Source organism: Microcaecilia unicolor, chromosome 2 (genome assembly GCF_901765095.1).
Source record: "Microcaecilia unicolor chromosome 2, aMicUni1.1, whole genome shotgun sequence".
Classification (NCBI taxonomy): domain Eukaryota; kingdom Metazoa; phylum Chordata; class Amphibia; order Gymnophiona; family Siphonopidae; genus Microcaecilia; species Microcaecilia unicolor.
The window spans coordinates 333,388,386-333,411,563 of NC_044032.1; the positions used below are offsets into that span (position 1 = coordinate 333,388,386).

Consider the following 23,178-nt stretch of genomic DNA (forward strand, 5'->3'; position numbering starts at 1 on the left):
AGTGCCATTCTATATTACAGGACACTACCTCAATGCCCCTTAGGCTTTTACCCACCTGTACCTCTTATGTGTTGTTTCCACTGGTCTATAGTCTGTGACATGCGATAGCTTGTTGCTAGTGATTTGTCCTTCACTAGGAGTCTGAAGTGGCTGCATGTGGCACCATTCCCCCCCCCCCCCCCCCCCCACCATAACCTCCAAATCTCCTCCTTCCTGAAACTGCATGCAAATTGCTACTGACAGTTACAGTTATGGTTCTTATATTCTGCTTTTACCAAGTTTAGTTCTAAGCAGATCACATAAAGAGTGCTAGAACATACATCTAGGATAGAGTTGCACGGGGACAGAAATCTTACCCATCCCCACCTGGCCCTGTTGGAATCTTACCCGCCCCCATCCGTCTCCACTAGAATCATACCCATCCCCACCCATCCCCGCAAGAATTTAATGGTACATAAAAGAAAATTCCAGTCAGCTCTCTCAGTCTCTCTCTGGATTTAAGCCACAGCACTGCAGGCAAAGAAGGAATAGAAGTTGGAACTTGGAACACTCTGGTGTGCACGTGCAAAACTAGTCTCTGATTCACTGGCACTCTATGCTGAGAGGTCACCACATGCACTACTACTACTACTACTATTTAGCATTTCTATAGCGCTACAAGGCATACGCAGCGCTGCACAAACATAGAAGAAAGACAGTCCCTGCTCAAAGAGCTTACAATCTAATAGACAAAAAATAAATAAAGTAAGCAAATCAAATCAATTAATGTGAACGGGAAGGAAGAGAGGAGGGTAGGTGGAGGCGAGTGGTTACAAGTGGTTACGAGTCAAAAGCAATGTTAAAGAGGTGGGCTTTCAGTCTAGATTTAAAGGTGGCCAAGGATGGGGCAAGACGTAGGGACTCAGGAAGTTTATTCCAGGCGTAGGGTGCAGCGAGACAGAAGGCGCGAAGTCTGGAGTTGGCAGTAGTGGAGAAGGGAACAGATAAGAAGGATTTATCCATGGAGCGGAGTGCACGGGAAGGGGTGTAGGAATGGACGAGTGTGGAGAGATACTAGGGAGCAGTAGGCCAGGTGATATCTGCCTGTGTCAGAGCTGAGGTGCATCAGCCCAGGAGCAAAGAGGATTAATAGTAACATAGTAAGTGATGGCAAATAAAGGCCTGAACGGTCCATCCAGTCTGCCCAATAGTCACACTCATTACCAATTCATGCTTAAATCAACGAGTGTGATAATATATGCTTGATTATGGATGTTATAATGCCGTTGTATCACTCCACGGTGCGACCGCACCTCGAATATTGTGTCCAATTCTGGTCGCCGCATCTCAAAAAAGATATAAGGGAATTGGAGAAGGTGCAGAGAAGGGCGACGAAAATGTTAAAAGGGATGGAACGACTTCCCTATCAGGAAAGGCTGAGAAGGTTAGGGCTCTTCAGCTTGGAGAAAAGGCGGCTGAGGGGTGATATGATAGAAGTGTACAAGATAATGAGCGGAGTAGAGCGAACAGATGTGAAGCCTTTGTTTACACTTTCAAACAACAATAGAACCAGGGGACACAAATGAAGCTAGAATATAGTAGATTTAAAACAAACAGGTGAAAGTTTTTCTTTACTCAGCATGTAGTTGGACTCTGGCACTCGTTGTCGGAGAATGTAGTGACAGCAGCTGCCCTTAAGGAGTTTAAAGAGAGTTTGGACAGAGTCCTAAGGGAAAAGTCCATTGAACATTATTAATTTTTTTTTTTGGGGGGAGTTGCCAGGTTCTTGAAGCCTGGATTGGCCGCTGTCGGAGACAGGATGCTGGGCTTGATGGACCATTGGTCTTTTCCCAGTATGGCAGTGCTTATGTTCTTATGTTTCTTTGGTGTTTCTGGGACACAGACCATAGAAGTCTATCCGGCCCTATCCTTATGTTTCAACTGCTGGAGTTGCCGTCAAAGCCCACTCCAGTCGTTTTGTCTTCTCATTTGTGGGACACAGACTGTAAATGTCTGTCCAGCATTGTCCTCATGTTCCAGCCACTGAAGTTGCTATCTAAGCCCTTTCCAACCCACCCTAAACCAGATTGCCATATATGAGTCCTTTATCCTCACCTCTTTATTCCCTTACCCTTAATTGTTCTGTCTGTTTACCCATCTTATCTAGATTGTAAGCTCTTTGAGCAGGGATTGTCATCTATGTATGGTGTACAGCGCTGCGTATGCCTTGTGGCGATATATAAATGATAAGTAGATAGATAGATAGACACAGACAATACAAGTCTGCCTGGTATCGGCCCTAGTTCATTACAGCCAGAGTTGCCATCTAAGCGTCACTTGACGCATCCACACACATGCAGCCATTTAAGTTTAGTTTTTTTATAACTTCCATTTTGTAATTAGAGATTCTCTGTGTTCATCTCATGTCTTTTTGAATTCCATCTTCATTTGTGTCTCTTCCACCTCCTTAAAGGAAGACTTTCCACATTTATGCTGTTAAAGCAAGGAGGAGGAGGAAACAGCACTCAAAGAACTTGGTACTCGGTAGATCAGAGGCTGGCGCAGGTGCAGTTTACAATTCCACGGGAACCCCACAGGAATTGTTTCCATCCCCACAGGAATCCCGCAGGAACTGATTCCGTCCCCATGGGAACCCTGCAGAACTGCTTCCATCCCCGCAGGAACCCCGCAGGTTCTGCAGGATTCCCGTGAACCCAGTTCCCATGCAGGTCTCTAATCTAGGATCATACAAGAATATATTAGTTATTAACAATACCCAAAATATATTTTTGAAACAGATAAGGTAAAATTAGGCCTTACCTGATAATTAGTCCCAACAGATCATTCCAGAGACTTGTGGGTTATATCCATCTACCAGCAGGCGGAGAAAACTAGAGCTCTGCCTTATAGTACCCTGTGCAGTAGCTACCTCTTCAGTATAAACGATACCCAAGCAGGAAAACTGAATCAAAATCCAACAAACTTCGTACTCAACAAAACTAGAACACCAACCACCTCCATAAGACGACTCGAGAACCCTTGAGCACATGCATGGGCAGCTAACCCTCTGTGCACAAAGAAAGGACCCAGCAGTAACTGCCGAGTGTGCAAATGCTACTATGTGAGGACCAAGTCCTCCTGAACATTCTTCTGCCAGAACTCCTCTCGACACCACTGAAGCAAAAAACACCAGAACAGAAATCAAAGCAGTAGGGCGGGCCTCTAGATTGATCTGTCGGGACTAATGGAAAGGAAATGATCAGGTAAGGTCTAATTTTACCTTCCATAGCATCCCACAGATCAGTCTAGAGACTTGTGGGATCTACAAAAGCCATCCTCAAATGGGGTGGATCCGACAACACCCAGCTACCAACACAGAAGCCCCGAAGGCTGCATCAGACCTAGCTATTACATCTAGCCTGTAATGCCTTGTAAAGATGTGCACCGAGGCCCAAGTGGTTGCCTTGCAGATGTCCGCCACTGAGACCGCCTGGACTTCTGCCTGAGCCCTGGTAGAATGGGCTTTGACTGCCAACGGTGGATCCTTCACAATCAACAGATATGCCGACAAATAGTTTTCCGTACCCACCATGCCACTATCGCTTTGGATGCTGGAATTTGCACAGCCTGTCAGCGGCCCATATTGTGGGCGAGCTCAGTGTGCAAGCAGATTTCCTCAGTCACAACATGTTGGACCCAGGGGAGTGGGAACTCTCTCCGGAAGCATTTCTCAGCATTTTGGACCATTGGGGACAGCTGGAGATGGACCTCATGGCGACCTGTCACAATGCAAAGGTTCCACAGTTTTTCAACAGACTCCGGGACCTAGAGGTGGAGGGCTTGGATGCTCTTCTACAGCCATGGCCTGTGGAGAGCATCCTGTACATGTTTCCTCCATGGCCGATGATTGAATGACTCCTTGGTCACGTGGCTCGACATCCAGGGCTGGTGGTGCTGGTGGCACTGGACTGGCCTCATCGCCCTTGGTACATGGATCAGATTCACCTATTGGTCGACCAGCCATTCCAGTTTCCGGGGAAAAGGGGGCTTCCTCAATAGGGTACAATTCTCATGGAGGATCCCTCCCCGTTTGGTCTTATGGCTTGGCCCTTGAGAGGGCATGTTTAAGTCATAAGGGATACCCGGAGACAGTGATATCTACTATGCTGCAGGCTCAGAAGAAGTCTACTTTGTCTGTTTATGCAAGGGTCTGGAAGTCCTTCGAGGTCTGATGTGCATGTAGAGCACTGCTGTTTACCAAATTCACGGTGGCAGACCTGCTAGCATTCCTTCAGGAGGGTCTGGAAAAAGGATTGGCTTTGAATTCCCTCAAAGTACAGGTGGCGGCCTTGGCCTGCTTTCGCAGTAGGATTAGGGGATGCTCCCTTGCTGCACACCAAGATGTGGTATGTTTCTTGTGGGGCGTTAATCATTTTCATCCTTCGCATTGGCCCCTCTGTCCAGATTGGCAACTTAAATTAGTTCTGTGGGCATTGCAGCGGGCACCTTTTGAGCCTCTGGATAAGAACTCCATGCAGGATTTGACATTGAAGACTGTCTTCTTGGTTGCAATGGCTTCTATGTGGTGCATCTCTGAGTTGCAGGCGCTGTCTTGCAGGGACCCATTTCTTTCTTTCACAGAGGCTGGGGTTCAGCTCCGAGCGGTTCCTTTTTGCCCAAAGTGGCATCTGCTTTTCATTTGAGTCAGCCAGTTTCTGTCCTGGCCTTTCGGTGGGAGGACTATTCAGACGATTTCCGTGCTCTCCGCTGCTTAGATGCGAGTCGTGCCTTGATGCAGTACCTGAAGGTGATGAACAATTTCTGTCGGTCGGATCATCTGTTTGTGCTGTTTGGAGGGCCTTGAAAAGGGCTTCCAGCATCCAGATCGACAGTGGCATGGAAGGTGCAGAAGGCTATTTTGTCGGAGTATCTGTTGGTTGGGAAGGATCCGCCATTGGCAGTCAAAGCCCACTGACACAAGAGCAGTGCCTCCCTGGCCAATGGAGCACTCTTCATGCTGCCCTGCCTGTTATATGCCACTGCTGTTGCACTGTCTGACAAGACTCGGACTGGTTGGCGCTGAAGTCAATCCTGGAAGGCCAGTAACACATTCCAGACTGCATGGAGCTCCAAACAGCTGATGGACCAGGCTGCCTCCATTGGAGACTAGAGGCCCTGCGCTGTTTTTCCCAAATAGTGGGCAGAACAGCTTGAGAGGCTGGCATCCATCGTCACGACAACCCAACTCGGGGTCGAAAGAGGAACCCCTATCTGAAGGTTGTGCTCCTCTGCCACCAACGCAGACTGAACTTGACCTGTGGTGTCCAATGAAGCCGACGGGTATAGTCACCTGACAGGGGAGACCACCAACTCAGCAAAAACTGCTGAAACAGCCTCATGTGCGCCCTGGCCCATGGGACCACATCCAGTACTGCTGCAATGGACTCCAACACCCAGTGGTGTGCTGAAGTTGGCTCACACTGGCTCGCAAGAGCCGGTTGTTACATTTTTGGCATCTTGCGAGCCGGTTATTCTCCGAGTGCGAGCTGGCTTGCCTCTCCTCCCCCCACCCCATGAGCTGCAGAGTCACAGACTCCCAGTGCCGACTCACCTGCCTACCCTCAGCTCCCCAATAGCCTTCCTTTTGTTCCTGCCGCCGCCCTGCCTTTAAATATTTTATTTAGCTCAAGTTGCGTGGCAGCACTGAAAGCAGCAGGCTTGGCTCACCTCCAGCCTTCCCTTCCCTCTTAGTGTCCCACCTTCTTTGTTCTGATATATTTCCTGTTTCCATGAGGGCGGGACACTGAGAGGGAAGGGAAGACTGGAGGCGAGCCAAGTCTGCTGCTTTTAGTGCCGCCGCCGCACGACTTGAGCTAAAATAAAATATTTAAAGGCAGGGCGGTGGCAGGAAGGAAAGGAAGGCTATCGAGGAGGTTGAATAGAGGGGCAGGTGGAGGCTGGGGTGAGTCACTGCACATGGATGGGAGGAGAGGATAGGGGGCAATCGCTAGACATGGAAGGAGGGGAGGGTAAGGGAGAGAGGAGAAATCACTGGACATGGATGGTTAGGGGAGGACAGAGGAGAATCGCTGGACGTGGATGAGAGAAAAGGGCAGGGGAGAGAGGAGAATCACTGTACATGGATGGGAGGGGAGAATGGGGCAAAGGAGATCACTGGACATAGAGGGGAGGACAGAGGAGAATCATTGGACATGGATGGAAGGGGAGGACAGGGGAAAGAGGAGAGTTGCTGGACATGGATTGATGGAGGGGAGGGCAGGAGAAATGCTGGACCTGGATGGAGGAGAGGGACGACAGGAAGGAGATACACATGGATGGAGGGGAGAGAGAGGAGAAATGCTGGACATGGATGTAGTGCAGGGAAGGGAAGAGAGGAGAAATGTTGGAGGGAAGGAAAGACAGAGGAAGGAGATGCACACGGATGGAGGTAAAGGAAGAGAGGAGAAATGCTGGACATGGATGGAGAGGAGGGAAGACAGAGGAAGTAGGAAGGCTGGACATGAATGGAGAGGAAGGAAGAGAGGAGGAGATGTACATAGATTTAGGGGAGAGAGGAGAAATTCTAGACATGGATGGAGGGTGGCAGACAGAGGAAGGAGATGCACATGGATGGAGAGGAGGGGAGAGAGAGAGGAAGTGAGATGAACATGGATGGAGCAGAGGAGAGAGGAGAAATGCTGGACATGGATCATGGAGGGAGGGAGAGGAAAAAAGCTGGACATTGATGGATGAGAGGGAAGAGAGAGGAAAGAGATGAATATGTATGGAGGGGAGGGAAGAAAGAGGAAGGAGATTTCTTGCGAGGCTGTCCTTGTAAGTCTCGGCAGCCATTTTAAAGAAGATGCGGCAGGAGAAGGGTCAGCGCTGACAGCGGGCAGGAAAGACACGGGATCTTTCCTGCCCCGAAGAATTCACTAGACCACCAGGGACGCTGCCTTCAGGTATGCGCTGGGAGTGAGACCCTTCAGCTCGGGGGAGTGGTTAGGAGGTCTGTAATAGGGGTGGGGATGATACTGTAAAAAAAAAAAAATCACATTTTTAAAAATGCCGCCGGCTTGTGCATAGGGATGTACACAGAGGAAGTATAATAAGGGAATAAACAGGAAGTATAATAAGGGAATAACTTTTCATAGGTAGAGTGGTAATTTGTTATAAATCGTAATCAGTGTGTCATTTGGAGGAGCTGGTTATAAGGACACCTAACCTTTATTATTGGTGCAGAGGTTTTTTTTTTCCTCCTGGTAAAGGTCTTCTAAAACAGACATCATGTTATGGGAATCAGGTGCTCAATGTTCAGAGTCTCTATCTATTTATTTACTTATTTATGGCATTTTTTCCCACATTAAACATGAATTTGATTGGAAACTGGGAGCATTAAAAAAAATTTCCCTGAGAGAGTAATGCATTGCCCCCCAGGCTCTCTTCTCGGGTATAGCCAGCTCTGCAATTTGGGGAGCGCAGAGGTGCACCGGGGAGAGAGCCTGTTGTTAAAAATTTACCAGCACACCACTGCCAACACCTGAACAAAATCCCAGTCCTGAGGGGCTGGGACTAGTAAAAACCTGGATATCTGGGAGTACAGACGCACCTGTGGCAAGAAAACCATCCTTCCTGGGATCAAAAAGCATTCCGAGGTACTCCAAGGCAGGGGCATAGCTAGGTGGGGCCATGGGGGCATGGGCCCCCACAGATTTAGCCCTGGCCCCCTCTACTTTCGACCCCCCCCCCTGCCGACAACCCTCCCCCACCACTTTCGATCCCCCCTCCCGCCGATCTTTCCCCGCCACCACCAGGTACCTTTGCTGGCGGTGGTCCCCAAACCCGCCAGCCGAAGTCTTCTTCAGCGCCGGTCTCCGGTGCCTTTGTTGATTTGTTTGTCAGTCCTGACTCCTGATGTCCTGCGTGCACGTCCTGTATGTAGCCCCGTGCAGGACGTCATGAGTCAGGACTGACAGAAACAGATCAGCGAATGCGCCGGAGACCGGAGCTGAAGACCGGCTGGCGGGGGTTGGGGAACCCCGCCAGCAAAGGTACCTAGCAGCGGTGGAGATGGGGGAGTGTTGGTAGCAGGAGGGGGGTCAAAAGTGGAGGGGGGGGTCGGTGGCGGCAGGGGGGATCGAAAGTGGCGGGAAGGTCGACAGCGGCAGGGGGAAGGTTGAAAGTGGTGGGGGGTCGGCGGCTGAAGGAGGCGGGCTAAACTGTGTCCCCCCACCTCGGGCTCTGGACCCTCCTCCTGCCGAGGTCTGGCTACACCCCTGCTCCATGGACTGTGAGGTGGTCATGCAACTCTTGGCAACATTGATGATCTTCCTCAAGTAACGGAGTAGGTCGACCACTCGCACTGTAACTCGGACACTCTCCTCCCAAGAGGAAGCTTGAATCAGCCAGTCATCCAGATAAGGATGCACCCAAATGCCCTCCTTCAGTAGGAAGGCTGTCACCACCATTACCCTGGAGAAAGTTCTCGGTGCCATCATGAGACCAAAAGGCATAGCTCAAAACTGGTAATCCAGACTCTGACACAGAGGGTCTCAGATAGGTCTAGGAGAGGTATGGAGGGGGTTCACTGGTACTGGTGGAAGAGGATTGGGGGGGCTGTGGGGCAGGTAGCGGGCTGATAGCTGGCAGGAGGGGATGGGAAGATAGCAGGTGTGGATACAGAAGGGTAATAGACAACAGACCTGGGTGGATAGGCAATCAGGCTTACAGACTCTCAGCTCTTTCGCGATCAGTAACTAGCAGTCACAGGAGCATGCCATGGCGTATTTATTTGCCTTTTAAAGGTAGTCTAAGTCCTGATTTTCATCTGGTAGTGGATGTACACTGACGTGCTATCTAAAATCGGGGAAGGAAGTCACTGACAGTGCCACTCTTGACACTTCTCCATACTGCCCCTTACATGACTCTTAGGCATATTTTCAAAGCACTTAGCCTTCCAAAGTTCCATAGAAACCTATGGAACTTTGGAAGGCTAAGTGCTTTGAAAATGTGCCTATCTGTAATCCAAATGTCCCTGACATGCATATATGTTTTTGCAGCCAACCCTTTTGTAAAATACAAGCTTACATACCTACATTTTTACTGCAAAAACATATAGGTGCCAGGATTGGGATGTATAAAGCGTGAATAGCACTTGTAAAATGCCTGCCATAACATTATACATAGAGTGTAGAGAGTAGGGTTATGTATTCCAAAGGCAAGGCTGCAGGGCTGCAAATTCTTATAGATTCTATAGATTTGCACCAAAATGCTTGAAAGATACCCTTTGTGTGTACCGTCCTGTCAGGGGTTTGAGGTCAGAGACAACAATGTGTCTGTCATCTGATGCAGTATCTCTTTGGAAACTTAAACACATAAAACCATATTTTCCTAGAGACGTCTTTCGCACTTTAGTACAATCACTGGTCATTAGCCGTCTTGATTATTGCAATGGCATCTACTCAGGGTGCAAAGATGTGCTTCTGAAAAAACTACAGACAGCTCAGAATACGGCTGCCAGGCTCATTTATGGTGCATCTAGATTTGAAAATACAAGGCCTCTGCGAGAGAAACTGCACTGGCTTCCTGTCAAGGACCGTATCACTTTTAAAATTTGCGCTCTGGTGCATAAAATCATCTATGGAGAAGCCCCTGCATACATGGACACCCTAATCAACTTGCCACCAAGGAACTCCCATAGATCCTCATGAACGTACTTAAACCTCAATTATCCAGTATATAATGGACTTAAATACAAAAGCACCTGTGCATCAACTTTCTCCTACTCTAGCGCTCATCTCTGGAATGAACTGCCTAAACTGGTGAAACTTACTACTGATCACCCTACTTTCAAAAAGCGCCTCAAGACCTTTCTATTTGGCAAAGCGTACGCATCACTCCTGCCAGGCATCTATACCTTCTGATCTGTCTTACCCCGGTGTCACATTACTCACCGCTGCTTTTACTTTACCTCGCTTTGCCTTTTCCCCATTGTACTTCTAAGACATTAATTGTTTGACCCCTGACATGCTGTGTTTTTATGTAGATTGTTAAGTAGAGAGGTGTGGTAGCCGTGTTAGTCCACTCTTAAAGGTAATCAATAGAAACCAAACAAAATTAAAACATGGAAAAGAAAATAAGATGATACCTTTTTTATTGGACATAACTTAATACATTTCTTGATTAGCTTTCGACGGTTGCCCTTCTTCGTCAGATCAGAAATAAGCAAATGTGGTAGCTGACAGTGTATATAACAGTCTCTCATAGACAGTCTAGCAGGGTGGGTAGGAGATGTGTATGGGGACTTCAAAGCATTCCATAGATAGTCTAGCAGGATGTTTGTGGGGAGGGGAAGGTGATAAGCAGAGAAATACAACTTTATGGTTTATAATGGGCTAGAAAACCCAGGTCCTTGTTAAGTCCTGTCTGTTGGGTGTCAAAATATTCAATCAAGGTTTTGCGTTCCTTTATTGTTTTAAAGTTACCTTTCAGTATTCTCATGATGGTAAGATGGCCGACAGGTACGGAGCCCCGGAACGAGCGAGCTCCGAGAGCCCGAGGAGGAGGGCCGGCCTGAGCCATCCAGGACCCCCCAGGATTGAATCAGAGCGGACCGGAGTTAGAGGGGAGCCGACTGGAGAAACACCGACGGACCGGGAGGATCGCTGGGCTCTAGCCCGAGCGGGCTATCTGGGACGAGCCGCGGCCGTCGGCCTGCCTCGTGGTTGCGGCAGGTCCCGACTAGACAAGGCCAGGCCAGGCCGAGCAGGGATCGGCCAACTTCGCCATTCGATGACCTTCGTGAGTGGCCTGAGCGGGTCTAGCCACCCTGGTTCGAGCCGAGGCGCTGAACCCGACTGGCAAGGAACCGGCGGACCGAGAGGATCTTGCTGAGGCTCCAGCCAAGCAATCTAGGGAGAGCCGCGGCCGTCGGCCCACCTGCAGATACGGCGGGCCCCGATCGGGCGAGACCTAGCCATGCCGAGATTGGCCGACCTTGCCAGCTAACGACCTTCGCGGGAGACCGCTGTAAGTCTGACCACCTGGATCCGCGTCGGAGTGCTAAAGAGGGCCCTCGGAGGTTGCGCGCGCCCGGAAGGGGCGCGACGTGAGGAGACGCCGAATCGACCCGAAGTGGAGGGAGTGTTGCATGGTCGGCCACGCACGGGATCGCAGGCCCGAAACAGACGGGAACTGCCGGAGGACTGCTCAGGCGCGGCGTTCCAATACGGGAGAACTCGAGATAAGTGCCCGGGGAGTTTTGTTGCTGTCGAGCTACTTGCGCCCTGCTGCTTGCGTCCATATTCTTATTTATCTAATCTTTGACCTAATTATCGCTGCTCTGCTCTCTAACTATAGGACACTGCTTTATTTATGGGGCACTACTTCAGCGACCCAGAGCACACTTGCAATGTATTTGTCCTTGTCTATATGCCGTCTAACATCCTTACTCTGCCTGATCTAATTATCACTATATGCCCATTACACGCTCATGCTGTACTAATTAGTGCTGCAGCAAAACAAGAACTAGCTCGATCTGCCTGAGGACATTGATCACAATGCAAAAGACTCTAAATGTCTGTTTAATCGCTAGATCTGCTTGCTACTCTGCCTGAGTGTAAAGTAAAGCTCATATTGTTAGTTATTGTTATATTTTTAAATGTCTCATTTGCACTGCTTTTAGCGTCCACTTATAATTGTTTCCAAATGTATTGCTCCTAATGCCTGATCATAACTGTCTCTAAGTGCATTGCATTATAAATATGAACACTAACAAGCTACTGATAATAATCTACCTCATTCCCATAATCTACCACGCATGGACCACCCCCAGCATCAACAACAACCCAACCACAACTCACCAACTCTATGTACAACCTAATAACAACTCACCAGACCAAAAACACAATAACCAACCTAAAGGAAAACCCCCCACATACGAACACCACCAACAGAAAGAGAGAAAAAAAAAACAACAACAACGACAAATTCAACCGCCGAGAAAACAGACAATTATTAAAGATAAACACATCTAACCTCCCTACAGAACCATACCGCTCAATCCGAATAGGATACATCAACGCGAGATCAGCAGTAAGCAACTCAGTAGACATACTAGACTGGATCACCACAGATAATCTACATAAGTACATAAGTACATAAGTAGTGCCATACTGGGAAAGACCAAAGGTCCATCTAGCCCAGCATCCTGTCACCGACAGTGGCCAATCCAGGTCAAGGGCACCTGGCACGCTCCCCAAACGTAAAAACATTCCAGACAAGTTATACCTAAAAATGCGGAATTTTTCCAAGTCCATTTAATAGCGGTCTATGGACTTGTCCTTTAGGAATCTATCTAACCCCTTTTTAAACTCCGTCAAGCTAACCGCCCGTACCACGTTCTCCGGCAACGAATTCCAGAGTCTAATTACACGTTGGGTGAAGAAAAATTTTCTCCGATTCGTTTTAAATTTACCACACTGTAGCTTCAACTCATGCCCTCTAGTCCTAGTATTTTTGGATAGCGTGAACAGTCGCTTCACATCCACCCGATCCATTCCACTCATTATTTTATACACTTCTATCATATCTCCCCTCAGCCGTCTCTTCTCCAAGCTGAAAAGCCCTAGCCTTCTCAGCCTCTCTTCATAGGAAAGTCGTCCCATCCCCACTATCATTTTCATCGCCCTTCGCTGTACCTTTTCCAATTCTACTATATCTTTTTTGAGATACGGAGACCAGTACTGAACCCAATACTCCAGGTGCGGTCGCACCATGGAGCGATACAACGGCATTATAACATCCGCACACCTGGACTCCATACCCTTCCTAATAACACCCAACATTCTATTCGCTTTCCTAGCCGCAGCAGCACACTGAGCAGAAGGTTTCAGCGTATCATCGACGATGACACCCAGATCCCTTTCTTGATCCGTAACTCCTAACGTGGAACCTTGCAAGACGTAGCTATAATTCGGGTTCCTCTTACCCACATGCATCACTTTGCACTTGTCAACATTGAACTTCATCTGCCACTTGCACGCCCATTCTCCCAGTCTCGCAAGGTCCTCCTGTAATCGTTCACATTCCTCCTGCGACTTGACGACCCTGAATAATTTTGTGTCATCGGCGAATTTATTCATCACGGAAACATGGTTCCACAGCCCTACAGACCCCGCCATCATAGAGACATGCCCACCAGAATACAAAATCACTCACTGGACAAGAAATGGAAAAAGAGGTGGCGGAATAGCCATAATTTACAAATCCGAGTTCACCATCACAACCACTGGCGAATCCACCTCACCACAACTCGAAATCGCCTCCACAAAAATCACTCATCCGAACCTACAAGGACACCTCAGCGCAATCCTATTCTATAGACCACCAGGAAAATGGAAAGACTCCCAAACGCAACTCATGGACTTCATCTCGAATACATGTGTCTCTGCCTCAAACATCCTCATAATAGAAGATATCAACCTACACCTCGAAGACGACACCTCAACAGGCACACAAGAATGCAAAGAATTCTTAAAACTCTGGGATTTACACGCACCTAATACTCAACCAACGCACGTTAAGGGACACACACTAGACATCATTAAACACAAATTCGACTTAGACTCAACTCACCAACTTACAGACACAAGATGGACACCCGCACTATGGACAGACCACCATAAAGCATATGTCTCCCTCCACTGGCGAATAATGCACAAAAACGCAACCAACAAACATGAACAAACAACATACACCACGAGAGGAAAAATAGACCCCACAACATTCTGGCAACAGGTCTACCAAAATGAATGGTCAACAAATACAGACACCATCCAATTCCTCCAAGAGTGGGATGACATATGCAAAACAACATTGGACACAATTGCCCCAATCCAAACCAGAACATCACGCAGGAAAAAATCAAATCCATGGTTCACCGAAGAGCTGAAAAAACTCAAAACACAAGTCAGAAAGCTAGAACACGCATGGAACAAAAAGAAAGATGAACACACACTAAATGCCTGGAAATCATTTCGGAGGAAATACAAATATACCATAAAACAGACTAAAAGACTACACTACAAAACAATAATTGGACCAAACTACAAAGACACACACAAACTCTTCTACCTTGTAAATAAATTGCTAGACACCACACCAGTTACAAACAACAGCAAAGATACACCAGGGGTCGACGACCTTGCAAAATACTTCAAGGAAAAAATTATACAATTACAACTTAAAATACCCACTAGCCCTACTGAACACGCCACACTCCTAAACTGTCTAGACCCAGAAGACGGAATATACCCAGCAGACAGGATCTGGACCGAATTCGAACTACTTTCAGAGGACATCATCTCTAAAACGCTCAAAAGATTCGCCAAATCCCATTGCAAACTAGATATCTGCCCAAATAATCTCATGAAATCAGCTCCTCAACAATTCATAATAGACCTAACGAACCACGTGAATTTCATGCTACAAAACGGACTTTTCCCAAAGGAAAAAGGAAAACTTTTACTCACCCCAATACCCAAAGACACAAAGAAAAACGCAAGCGAAATAACTAACTACAGACCAGTAGCATCTATTCCACTAATAACCAAAATAACCGAAGGGATGGTAACCAAACAACTCACAAATTATCTCAACAAGTTCGCAATACTGCATGATGCCCAATCAGGATTCCGGTCAAATCACAGCACAGAAACAGTACTAATTACCCTAATGATCAAATTCAAACAAATGATTGCTACAGGCACCAACATACTCCTCCTACAATTTGACATGTCAAGTGCCTTTGATATGGTTGACCACGGAATTCTATTACACATACTTGAATATTTCGGCATCGGAGGCAATGTCCTAAACTGGGTCAAGGGATTCCTAACCTTGTGCTCATATCAAGTCACATCAAATTCAACTACGTCGCCAACTATTTTCAACCTAATGATGATCCCCTTGGCAAAACTTCTATCAAATCATAACCTTCACCCTTACATATACGCAGATGATGTAACGATATATATTCCCTTCAAACAAGACATTAACGAAATCTCCAACGAAATCAACCAAAGTCTACACATCATGAACACCTGGGCAGATGCATTCCGATTGAAACTGAATGCAGAAAAAACTCAATGCCTCATACTTACCTCCCAATACAACACGAATAAATTTACCACTATTAACACACCTAAACTACAACTGCCAATCTCCGAAACTTTAAAAATCCTTGGAGTCACTATCGACCGCCACCTAACACTTGAGACTCACGCAAACAACACAACCAAAAAGATGTTCTACTCCATGTGGAAACTGAAAAGAATAAGACCATTCTTTCCGAGATCCGTCTTCCGCAGCCTAGTGCAATCACTCGTACTCAGTCATCTGGACTATTGTAACTCATTATACGCAGGTTGCAAAGAACAAATACTGAGGAAACTTCAAACAGCACAGAATACAGCAGCCAGACTCATCTTCGGAAAACCAAAATACAAAAGTGCAAAACCCTTACGTGAGAAACTGCACTGGCTCCCACTCAAGGAACGTATCACCTTTAAAGTATGCACCTTAGTCCACAAAATCATCCACGGTGAAGCCCCGGCATACATGTCTGATTTAATAGACCTGCCACTACCACGCAACCTGAAAACGATCTACGAATTAACCGACTTCCGCAAACGACTGAAGACTTATCTCTTTGAGAAAATTTACTGCAAGGATCAAAACACATGAAGTCTACACACACTAACAGAAATGCATCAATACACCCTCTTCTGAATTCTCTTACCCCATATTTTCACCACAATTAATACTCCACCCACATATAAAATTGTTATACTCTAAGGTTTTCATGCTATTGTTCTATCGCCCTATTTTTCCCCATTGTAACATTCCATTGTTTCTACTCTCCAAATGATGTTTTGACTTGACTTTGTCTTCCCATAACTCCTCATAACGTAATCCATAATCGTACTGTAACACATTGTATTTCCATCATTCACAATGTATTGTAAGCCACACTGAGCCCGCAAATAGGTGGGAAAATGTGGGATACAAATGCAATAAAATAAATAAATAAATCACTGGTACAGTGTCCTGGTTCTGTGAAGTGCTGTCCCACCGGGGTGGGGGCCCTCCTGGCTGTATTGTTCATGTGATGTCTATGTAAATTGAATCTTGTCTTAAGCATCTGGCCTGTTTCTCCAATATAGCAACCTTCGTTACATTTTTTACACTGAATGATATATACCACATTGGAAGATGAGCATGTGAAAGATTCCTTTATGTTGAATATCTTTCCTTTGTGAATGACTGTGGGGTCCTGTGAAATGTTTTGGCATAGTTTGCAACTAGATATATTACAAGGAAGTGTGCCTTTCTGTTCCTTTTCAGTCTGTGTTGGGAGTTTACTTCTGATAAGCTTGTGTTTTAAGTTGGGTGGCTGTCAGAAGGCCAGTAATGGGGATCTTTCCTGCCCCGAAGAATTCACTAGACCACCAGGGACGCTGCCTTCAGGTATGCGCTGGGAGTGAGACCCTTCAGCTCGGGGGAGTGGTTAGGAGGTCTGTAATAGGGGTGGGGATGATACTGTAGGCTTGCCGGCTCCACCCAAGAGGAGGAAGCGGACCCCCCCTTTACAGTATTGACAATGGAGTCACTCTGGGACTTGACGTTCAATATACAGTCTTCTTTACAAGTGTTGATAAATAAAAATACTAAAGATATTAAGCTATTATCTGAGGCAGTCCTTATCCAGGCACAGGCCACTGCATAACAATCCTCTGAAGTGAAACATTTAAAAGGAAAAATTCAAGAATTGGAACTTGTGGGACAAACTTCAATTAAAGAGAAAAATTTTACTTTTCATCGTTTGGAATACCTAGGAGACTTAATTTGAGGATGAAAAATTTTCCTAGGTCTATTTTAATTACACCGATACAAATGGTTAAAAAGTACTTGGTTGAAGTTTTAGGTATGTCAGGGGATTCATTGCCTCCTATAACATGGGCGCAATATATACAGAGTAATGTTAACATTTTGCCTTGCATTTCTCAGCCCCAAGGAAAAGAAGCTATGAATCTAACATGTTTTTTGGAATCCTCATTAGAGGTGATCACCCAGAGAACTACTGTGGTGGTCTCGTTTGCACTGGAGATGGACCGAGATGCAGTACTAAAACTTTCCTTTCGTCATTTGGATTCTTTATTCTTGGGATCTAAAATAAGAATTTACCCAGACTTGTCTAGAGAGACACAGAAACGGCGTAAAGCCTTTTTGTCCCTACGCCCATGGACTTTGGCATTAGGTGCAAAATTTTACTTAAATTTCCTTGTATATATAGGATATGGTAAAATTATGTATAATCATACCTGATAATTTTGTTTCCATTAATCATAGCTGATCAATCCATAGACTGGTGGGTTGTGTCCATCTACCAGCAGGTGGAGATAGAGAGCAAACTTTTGCCTCCCTATATGTGGTCATGTGCTGCCGGAAACTCCTCAGTATGTCGATATCAAAGCTCCATCCGCAGGACTCAGCACTTAGAGAATTACACCCACGAAGGGACACTCTGCCCAGCTCACCACCGCCGAAACGGGGGAGGGGAATTAACCCAGCTCATCCCCACACAAGTGGGGGAGGGGAATCCGTCCAGCTCATCCCCGCGGAGCGGGGGAGGGACACCACACCCGCCGATGCGGGGGGATCTGGCTTATCCTGCAACCGCAACCGCGGGAGGAGCTGACTGACCCTAACACCGCCGAAGCGGGAGGGGTACAAAGCTGCCCTACAGCCGCACGAAGCGGGAGGGAGTGCCGGCAGAATTTTAAGTCTCAATCCAGCCCCGTAAAACGGAGGGGAGAGGAATGCAGCAGCTCACTGTAACACAAACTCGTCTTAACTCTTGAAGAATCCAAGTGAAAAAACTTGAACACGAAGTCTTTCTGAAGTAACTGAAGACTAAACTTGAACCTGAAATGCAACCAGAATAAAAACAGTACAGATATCTGGGAGGGGCTATGGATTGATCAGCTATGATTAATGGAAAGAAAATTATCAGGTATGATTATACATAATTTTACCTTCCATATCATCAAGCTGATCAATCCATAGACTGGTGGGATGTACCGAAGCAGTACTCACCCAGGGCGGGACATTGAAATCCCTGACCTCAACACTGAAGCTCCAAACCGGGCCTCCGCCCGTGCAGCCACAGTCAAACGGTAATGCTTGGAGAATGTATGAGCCGAAGCCCAAGTTGCCGCCTTGCATATCTCTTCCAAGGAGACGGATCCGGCCTCTGCCATCGAGGCCGCCTGAGCTCTCGTGGAGTGAGCCTTCAGCTGGATAGGCGGCACCTTCCCCGCGGCCACATAAGCCGCTGCAATGGCTTCCTTGACCCATCTTGCCACTGTAGGCTTAGCAGCCTGCAGACCCTTACGAGGACCTGCAAACAGGACAAACAGATGATCCGATTTCCGGAAATCATTGGTCACTTCCAAGTATCTGATGATGACTCATCTCACATCCAGATATTTAAGAGCAGAGTACTCCTCTGGGTAGTCCTCCCTACGAAAGGAAGGGAGACAGAGCTGCTGATTCACATGGAAGCGAGAAACAATCTTGGGCAGGAAGGAAGGCACTGTGCGAATAGTCACTCCTGCCTCAGTGAACTGCAGAAAAGGCTCTCGACATGAGAGCGCCTGGAGCTCGGAAACTCTTCTGGCTGAAGTGATAGCCACCAAAAAGACTGCTTTCAACGTCAGGTCTTTCAGAGATGCCCTCGACAAGGGTTCAAAAGGCGGCTTCTGCAATGCTCTTAGTACCAGGTTGAGATTCCACACAGGCACCACTGAGTGCAGAGGAGGGCGCAGGTGATTAACTCCCTTGAGAAAGCGCACCACATCTGGCTGCGAAGCCAGGGAAGCACCCTTCAGGCGGCCCCTGAAGCAAGCCAGAGCCGCTACCTGGACTTTAAGGGAACTGAGCGACAGGCCTTTCTCCAGACCTTCTTGCAGGAACGCCAACACTGAAGAAATTGGAGCAGTGAAGGGAGAAAGTGAGCCTGCTTCACACCACGCTGCAAAGATACGCCAAACCCTGGCGTAAGCAGTAGAAGTAGAGCGCTTCCTCGCTCTCAGCATAGTGGCGATGACCTTGTCTGAGAAGCCCTTCTTCCTCAGACGCTGCCGCTCAATAGCCAGGCCGTAAGACCAAAGGGGGAGGGATCCTCCATCACCACGGGACCCTGATGTAACAGGCCCTGCTCCACTGGCAGCCGCAGAGGATCGTCGACTGAGAGCCTGATCAAGTCCGCATACCAGGGACGCCTGGGCCAATCCGGACCCACCAGGATTACCCTGCCGGGATGCTTTGCCACCCGGTCTAGCACCCTGCCCAACATGGGCCAGGGCGGGAACACATAGAGAAGCTCTTGTGTCGGCCACTGTTGGAGAAGAGCATCTACTCCCAGGGATCGAGGGTCCCGTCCTCTGCTGAAAAAGCGCGGCACTTGGCAATTGGCCGATGACGCCATCAGATCTAGGCTCGGCTGGCCCCAGCGCTTCGTGATGTCCAAGAACGCCTGAGCAGATAGCGGCCACTCTCCGGGCTCCAAGGTATGGCGACTGAGAAAGTCCGCCTTGACATTCATGACTCCGGCAATGTGGGCCGCTGACAGCTGCTCCAGGTTCGCTTCCGCCCACTGGCAAAGATTCATAGCCTCCTTGGCTAGAGGGGCGCTCTTGGTACCTCCCTGGCGGTTGACATAGGCCACAGCCGTGGCATTGTCCGACAGGACCCGTACAGGCTTCAACACCAGTACCGGGATGAACTCCAAAAGCGCCAACCGAATGGCTCTGAGTTCCAGGAGGTTGATAAACCACTTTGCCTCTGCAGGAGACCAGAGCCCCTGCGCTGTCCTTCCCAAGCAGTGGGCTCCCCAGCCCGACAACGAGGCGTCCGTCGTGACGACAATCCACTCTGGGGTCACCAGAGGCATTCCCGCAGACAACTTGTCTGCATCCACCAGCTCAGCGCCTTGCGCACTGCTGGGTCCAAGGGAAGGCGCACAGCATAATCCTCCGACATCGGAGTCCAGCGCTGCAGCAAAGAGTGTTGAAGTGGTCTCATATGAGCCCTGGCCCAGGGCACAACTTCCATCGTGGCCGTCATAGAGCCCAACAGCTGCACATAGTCCCAAGCCCGAAGGGGAGAGGCTACTAGGAACTGGTCCACCTGAGCCTGAAGTTTGACAATCCGATTGTCTGGCAGGAACACTCTGCCCACTTGGGTGTCGAATCGAACTCCCAGGTACTCCAGGGACTGAGTCGGGCGCAGCTGGCTCTTCTCCCAGTTGATGATCCATCCCAGGGAGCTCAAAAGAGCAACTACCCGGTCCACAGCTTTGCTGCACTCTGCATAAGAGGGGGCTCGGATCAACCAGTCGTCCAGATAAGGATGGACTTGTACCCCTTCCTTTCGTAGGAAGGCCGCGATGACCACCATTACTTTGGAAAAGGTCCACGGAGCAGTAGCCAACCCGAAAGGGAGGGCTCTGAACTGGAAGTGTCGTCCCAGGACTGCAAAACGCAGAAAGCGTTGATGAGGAGGCCAGATGGGAATATGCAGGTACGCTTCCTTGATGTCCAAGGATGCCAGGAACTCTCCTGCCTTCACTGCCGCTATAACAGAGCGGAGAGTCTCCATGCGAAAGTGCCGCACTTTCAAGGCCCGATTGACCCCTTTGAGGTCGAGGATAGGCCGGACAGAACCTCCTTTCTTTGGTACCACAAAGTAAATGGAGTAACGTCCCTTGCCAAGCTGACTTTCTGGCACCGGAACGACCGCGCCCAGGCGGATCAGATTGTCCAAGGTCTGCTGCACTGCCACAGCTTTGACCGGAGACTTGCAGGGAGAGAGTACAAACCCGTCTTTTAAGGGTCGGCAGAACTCTAGTTTGTAGCCGTCTCTGATGACTTCCAGCACCCACGCGTCTGAAGTTAATGTGGTCCACTCGCCCAGAAACGAGGACAGCCGTCCTCCAATCTGCACTGGGGCGTGGACCAAGACCCCGTCATTGGGTACGAGACCCTGGGGGAGGACCGGAGGGAGCACCTCCGGGACGGCGGTCTCTGCGAAAGGAATGCTGCTTGGGGGAGAAATTCCTCTTGAAGGAAGAGGGGGCAGAGGAACACGACTTGCCCGGGCGGTACCGACGGGCTTCCTGCAACCGTCCTCTGGAGGTACCGGGACGAGTACTAGCCCGAGCCCTGACCTCTGGTAATTTCTTGCCCTTAGACGTGCCGAGATCGGTCACGATTTTGTCCAGCTCGACCCCAAAGAGCAGCTTGCCTTTAAAAGGCAACCTAGCCAGGCGGGATTTAGAGGCGTGGTCAGCAGACCAATGTTTCAGCCAAAGCCACCGCCGCGCAGAGATTGTCTGAGCCATGCCTTTCGCTGAGGCCCTCAAGACATCATACAGCAAGTCTGCCAAATAGGCTAAGCCCGATTCCAGGGCCGGCCAATCAGCCCTCAAGGAATGATCCGAGGGGGAAGCCCGCTGCACCATAGTCAGGCACGCCCTGGCCACATAGGAGCCGCAAACTGAGGCCTGCAAACTTAAAGCAGCCGCCTCAAAGGACGACCTTAAGGCCGCCTCCAATCTTCTGTCTTGGGCGTCCTTTAGGGCCGTGCCACCTTCCACCGGCAACGCCGTTTTCTTAGTCACCGCAGTGATTAAAGAATCCACGGTAGGCCACAGATAGGCCTCACGTTCACTCACAGCCAAAGGATAGAGGCGGGACATAGCCCTAGCCACTTTAAGGCTCGCTTCTGGGACATCCCATTGAGCCGAAATTAAGGTGTGCATGGCATCATGCACGTGGAAGGTTCTAGGCGGGCGCTTCGTCCCCAGCATAATGGCAGAGCCAACAGGGGCTGAGGGAGAGACGTCCTCCGGAGAGGAAATCTTCAAAGTGGCCATGGCCTGTAACAACAGGTTGGGCAAATCCTCTGGGCTAAAAAGCCGCGCTGCAGAGGGGTCATCCGCTCCATCCGAGCGGGGATCCGTCTCCTCCAAGGAATCCGCAAAGGACCGTTGGGAGACCTCAGACACGCTGCCCTCATCTACATCGGAGGAGACAAATTCCTCCAAGGCCTGGGAATCAACCCGAGGGCGTTTACCTCTGGGAACCTCAACCTCTTTACCAGACGAGGGAGCAGGGGCAGCGTTGTGCATGAGGAAGGCCTGATGCAGCAGCAAAACAAACTCGGGGGAGAAACCCCCCAGACTGTGCACTTCCGCAGCCTGGGCAACAGCCCTAGACGCACCCTCAACCGGCGCTCGCAATAGCGGGGGAGAGACATGCTGCGCATCCAAAATGGCGTCCTGCGCGAAACTCCGCGAAGGAGCCGCACGAGAAGAACGGCTCTTAACTTTAGCCGCTTCTGTGCCGTCGCCCAAATTAAGGGCGTTCATGGCATTAATGTCTCCAACCTCAAGGGCGGCCCAAGAAGAAGCCGTCCGAGCCGCGTGGCCGGCCAAGATGGCGGAGGCGAGGAGCGGGGGATGGGCGTTTATGGCGGGAAAAACCGCCACGCCGGAGGAAGGACCGGGACATTCATCGGCCACGAAACTGTCACCCAACAAGGGCGAATCAGGCTTTAAGACCCCCGCATCCCCTCTAGAAGCGCTCAAGCGACCCGGGGAGCGACCCTTTGCGCCCTCGCCCTCCGACGCCATATGCCACGAGGAGAAGAATCGGGGAACCCCCTGCCCGCTATAAAAAGGTAAAAATTACCTGCTGTCCGCTCCGAGTTGTAACGACCTGGTGTCCCAGTGAGTAGCTGCAATAGACACTTAAATAAACGTCGAAATAAACGCCTTTAAGGACGTTCAAAATTTTTTTTTTTTTTTTTTTTTAACGGAGCCAGCGGGAGGGGGGAGAAAAGGAGGGACCTGGCACCACCAGGTTTGCACTTGCTCAGAAGAGCCCTCAACCCCAGGCACTCAACAAAACCTAAAAATTAGGCTTGGAGGCCTAGCCAGAGCTGCTGCTGGGTGTGACCACCACCTGCTGAGATAGAGAACATACTGAGGAGTTTCCGGCAGCACATGACCACATATAGGGAGGCAAAAGTTTGCTCTCTATCTCCACCTGCTGGTAGATGGACACAACCCACCAG

The 23,178-nt window shown here is 49.0% G+C and overlaps 1 protein-coding gene across 1 annotated transcript in view; it reads right to left on the reverse strand.

Moving 5' to 3' along the window:
- The window catches only part of LOC115462048 (coiled-coil domain-containing protein 17-like), a 290,272-nt gene that overhangs the window by 255,555 nt on the left and 11,539 nt on the right, over positions 1-23,178 (reverse strand). The window lies entirely within an intron of this gene.